The 5,819-nt window shown below is 37.5% G+C and overlaps 1 pseudogene; it reads left to right on the forward strand.

The window, feature by feature from the left end:
• Positions 1 to 5,819, forward strand: part of LOC101567551 — a 45,479-nt pseudogene that overhangs the window by 33,747 nt on the left and 5,913 nt on the right.

Below are 5,819 nucleotides of genomic sequence, written 5' to 3' on the forward strand. Positions count from 1 at the left end.
TCAACAGGCATTTCTCAGTTTGCAAGATGAGGAAGCCTAAATTCATGAAACAGCGTGGTCGCATTCTGGTGAGACTTCTCTTTGGGGTTGTGTCCTGATATAATGTTCCTTGGAGTGAAAAACGGATAAAAGCTCTCGTCAGTCTTTCTCTTTGTATAAGGTCAGTAATCTCATCGTGAAGTTCCCTACACACATGACTTCCTCGTGACTAAATACCTCCCAAAATTCCTATCATCAAATGGCATTTCATGAGAGCTCAAGGTTTTAAGGCTTCTACCAAAGAATTTGGAAAGTGCACAAATACATAATCCATTGCTTGTTCAGGTAGCCACCGCTACACCCAAACCAGTCTTCGTGTACTGATACATTTTACCATAAAATTGTCCTTACGTGCAAAATTAGGAACCTCTACACCAAGATACATGCACATAAATTTTCTTTATTTGTTTTGTTTATTTTATTATTATTTTTTTGTTTGTATTTTAGGGAAGGGTCTACAGGGTGTTCAGGGTCTCAATACTAGATCAGACTTGTAGTGATCCACCTGTTTCCAGCCTCCCAGGAGCTGGGATTACAGGCATGTGCCACCACACCCAGTCTCAATTGCTGTCTCAGTGTGCCCCAGGGGCAGGGTTGGCATGGCAGGCCCTGGGATCAAACCCCTGGTCCCTGCACCTGCTTGCAGGTGCTTTAATCTGCTGAGCTATTTGGCTGGCCCTAAATTTTCTCTAGAGAACATGTAGTTATTAACTGAATACTCTAATAAAGCTTTACTATAACTGTCAAAACATGGAAATAATAAATGTGATTTGATAAAGCCAACAATAAAAAGTTTCAAGATTAATAATATTTTGAAACAATAAAAAATAGCCCTTTTTTTAAACTCTGTACATCTCAGGTACCAAAAATTCACAAAGGATGAATGAAGACATGTGATGAGAACATTGATTCTGTAATCCAAAAGCCTTCAAATACGTTTGTTTTAGGTATTGAATAATTAAAACTAAATCAGAAAATACATTGTACATTGTAAGTACTTTATAAATACCTTGTTTAATAATTTCCAATTGGAGACAATCTACAAGTAAAACCAAAAGTGTTTTTAATAATCAAGTTTATTTAGAATGAAATAATTTCAACTGAAGAAGGAAATTAATTTATGCTAATGGTATACCTGAATACTTTCCTTGTTTTAGAAATCAGAAAGCTGCAGTCTTTCTTCTAACTATGGCCGGCCCTTGGGAAGCATACTATTTATCTCTTGTTTGATGTATAGTCATTTTATATGTGTGTAAGGTCTGGACTTTAGAGATATACACCTTTAAGCATAACTACAAAAATTAATGAATTTTTTTATGCCAGTCATTTTCATTAAATGAAGAGATTAAAAATATCTCTGTGAAATTTCCAAGGTTATGGAGTGTTTTTGAGGTCATCCATGGGACAACCAGACAAGGCTCGTCCACATTAATCACCAATTATGTGTTTCAATTAAAATCCATAACTTCAGTGCCTTAAAAGGCATGCTTCTGGACACATCGCGATGCTTTGTGTCCAGTTGTTCCCCCAAAAGCCTCATATAGTCACTGGGATGGACATCTAGATTTTGGGATTAATTCATGATCCAATGCTGGGATTACGGGTGTGAGCGCTACACCCACCCTGGGGCAGGGAGCCTGAATGCAACATAAGGAAGGGAGAGGCTTGCTCGCTGCCTCTGCTGTTGTGGTTGCCGCTGCTCCTCTCTTCGCTCTTTGCTGTTTTCCTATGCCATGAACTGCTGCCCTCTGCCATGTGTCACTCTGCCTTGGAGTGAAATTGACTGAAATTTCACTCCAATTATTATTGACTGAAACCTGCAGGAACTGTGAGCTAAATAAACCTTTCCTTCCTTAATTCTGGGTGTCAGGTATTTTGTCCCAGCAATGAAAGAAAACTAACTGAGACACTTACTATATGCACATAGCAATAATGCATTTACTAAATGACTAGGATGATGTTATTATTTGTATTATTATCATATAACAAACATAATGTTGTGAAATTAGAAGAAATAAGTTTATTGGAAAAGAAAATTAGAAACTTGGTACATCAGTATTATGCATATATACTAAATGTCACAGGGAAAAATGTATCCAAGAAACCTCTGAACATACCAGTGTAGTCACCAAATTAATGAGGCTTGGGATGGGACACAGAGACTACTAATCCACCCACCATCTTGGACTCAGGACTTAGAGATCTTAATAACCCTGACTCATTCACTGACTCAATGACCTTGACATGACATTTGAACCTTCTTTACATTCTTCATTCCAAACCAGATCCAGTAATATCCAGTATCTCACATGGTTGTTATACAAAGTTATGTGCGAGGTGCAATCACATCACTTACCATACTGACTCAGAGAAGAGAGCAAACTCATAGCTACTATTACTATAAACATGGTTGACGGTTATATGTGGTGTATTATTAAATATTAGTAATGCCTGTGTCTTTGATTTTGACTTTTTATAACAGTAACACAGTGCAGCCAGTTCACTTACTATTATTGCATGTAATCAGTGAAGAAATGAGCCCAGAGGACTCTGAAGGCTGGCTTGTAGCCACGTGTTGAAAAATGGGAAGGTCCAGATGAAACTGAATCATTTAGTTCTAAATTTCCTCTTCTTTCAATATCCATAATGGGATGATGCTATAGCACAAGCCCTTAACATTTCGACCTTATAATGTTTGGATTGCCATGTTGCCTGCTTCCGCAATTCCTACCAAACACACCTCCGGGAGCCACTTAGACCCCTGTGGAGTTCTGCAACATGCACTGCTCATTCCTCATCTATATTTTCACGCACAACTCTTTCCCTTCCTACTGATTTCTGGAATTAATTCTAAACTGATCCTTCTTTTCTGTGGCACAGAAAACGTTCATCCTGAGATCAGATCATGCGGGATGTGTATGCTAAATCTTCTTCTCTGATTCATAAGTATTGAAACATACATTTTTTTTTGGCAAAACTGGGGTTTGATTTCAGGCCCTTGCACTTGCCAGGGAAGTGCTTATTCCACTGAGCCATCTCCCTGGCCCCTAAAATTGATGTTACTTTTTTTTCTTTTTTGCGGTACTGAAGATTGAACTCAGAACCCTGTGCTTGCCAGGCAAGTGCTTATTCTAGTGAGCTATCTCCCCAGGCCCAGTATTCAAACATATAGATGCATACAAACCATCACTACTTTATGAAATTAGATTAAAATACATGACATATATTTTAAAATTTTGAGGTTGATGTTTTGCTACATAAATATAAAGGTGTAGACTCTATAGGAAGGTTCTGAAAAGTCCATCAATTTTAATCAATCAATTTATAATTACCTTCTTTAACATTTCTCTAAATAGTTAATCTCTACAAGCATAATTTAAAAGGAAGTGTGTCACGAGATTATATAGTCGCACCATTCATGTATACGACACCATTAACTGGGTAAGCAAGATGATCGTTCCTCTGTGCCTGTCAATATACATATTATATACGTGTATGTTAGACATTCTTCTAAAAGAGCTCGTAGATATTTCTTATTATTAAATGCTATATTTGATTTTTTAGATGGCTTGAAATCAAATTGTGGTTGATTTTATTTCTGACAGTTTTGCATGATTTAAATTATAGAACTATGATACATAATGGTGTCCTTTAATATATTTATTTTTTTTTTCTTTTATTCTGAACCAGGGATTGAAATCAGGCCCTTGTGCTTGCCAGGGAAGTGCTTATTCTACTGAAACGTCTTCCTAGCCCCAACGTACTTCTTACAAGTGCAATACAATGCAAATAATGTGTAATAAGTTAAAATAATTATTTTCTGAACAAAACATAACTAAAATAGCACATATGATTTCAATAGATATATACAGTTAGAAAGCTCACTAATAATTTTATTGAGAAACAAATGGCAATGAGACAGTTTCAAAACCAATTACTAAGACAGTTTCAATAATCAATACATTGCATATTGTTGTCTTCATAGTGGTTATTCATAGTACAAAATGCAGACATGATATCCTTTCCAAACACTATTGGTACAAATCTTTCTTCTCATTGAATTAAGAGAAAGTAGCTGTATATCTATCCTAACTATTTTGTATATACAGATATAAAATGGTCCTTCATTTGTCTCCCCTTTTTTTATTTACATCTGTCAGAGATGGGTATTTTATTGCCATTTAAATATTGTAGATGTGTGAATTCAGCAAACTAATCCAATATAGACTGGTAGTCCATGATAGTAGTGGGTTATCTGTAGGGCTGGCAATGACAGAATTTCTTGACTTGAGCTTTTTACAGCTCAGATATTAATACGGCTTTACTTTTTATACTTCGTTTTTATACTTTTCTGCTGAATGATTAAGACCAAGATAAAGCAAGACCTACATAACAAGAAATGTAACTTACGTATCTGACAAGGTCAGTCAAATCCCCTCAGGATCTACTCTGAAACCCTGTACCGCAGATCATAGATCCTTTTTAGTATCAGCCATGTGGATGAGTCACGGCCATTGCTTGACCAATTTGCTCTCTGCGAAAGCCTGAGAGAATGTTTTCTCTCCATGTGACTCTCCTTAGGCACACTCTACATCATCAATCACTTTCCTCTGTGGCCCCATAATCTCCTTGATGAGTAAATTTGGGACACAACTGAGTTACAGGATACAGCTATCAAGCAGTGAAGTTCATATTTACTAAGAAAGAAAAATAATTGTAAGAAAGAAAAATGAATCATGTAAAAGGATTTTGGTAACTTGCATATTCATTTTCTGAAATAATTAGTGTCTAATAATCAGATACTCATTATCCTCAGTGTGAGACTAAAGGCTGCAAGATGATGAATTGGGGCCGGAGAGATGGCTCAGTGGAAAAAGTGCTTCCCTGGCAAGTGCAAGGGCCTGAGTTCAACCCCCAGTTATGGAAAAAAAAAAAAAAAAGATAATGAACTGTTCATTACCTCAATGGGAATAAATATATATAACCACGCTTTAGGGATGATGCATATTCAGCTACAAAATGGGTAATATGTAGATGCTTTGAATAAAATACTGACTTCAAAATTTGATATTGGGGGTTGCTAATATGGAGATGACAGGTTCAATTCAACTGGATTCCCAGCCCAGATGTGGAGCTGGTGAATTATCCAAAGGCGAAGGGCAATAAGGGCCTCTGTCCTAGGAATATTGATGGTGCCTTACAGTGCTACTTTGAAGCAAATAAGCTTCACAACCGTGTGAAACTACCCTCACAATCATGTGCTCCATGGTAATCATTCTGTAGCTGATACCAAGAAAGGAGACTACCAGAAGGCTTCTGAGGATGGCTGAAAGCTGTTGACCTGCATCCTGACTGGGGCAAAGGCTATTCAAGAAAAGCAACCGCTCTTGAGTTCTTAAAAAGATATAAAGGAGCCAAGTAAACCTATAAGGAGCATTTAAAACATGAAGTGAGAAATTCTCAACTCAAAGAGGGTTTACAGAATAAGGAGGTCCAGTTGGCAGAGAGGAAATTTGTGAATCTTTACAACACGCCAAACTTGTGTCAGAAACTGGAGAATGATCCCAGGACAAGGATGCTGCTCAGTGACCCTGTCTCCCTGGAGCTGACTGAGCAACTACAAAATAAGCCATCTGACTTGGGCACGAAACTACAAGACCTTTGGATTATGACAACACTCATTGTCTTAATTGGGGTCGATCTGGGTAGCATGAAGGAGGAGGAAGAGGCTGCAACTTCTGCTTCTCCTCCTCCTCCTCCTCCTCCTCCTCCTCCTCCTC

The sequence above is a fragment of the Octodon degus genome, unplaced genomic scaffold, assembly GCF_000260255.1.
Source record: "Octodon degus isolate 3935 unplaced genomic scaffold, OctDeg1.0 scaffold00143, whole genome shotgun sequence".
Classification (NCBI taxonomy): domain Eukaryota; kingdom Metazoa; phylum Chordata; class Mammalia; order Rodentia; family Octodontidae; genus Octodon; species Octodon degus.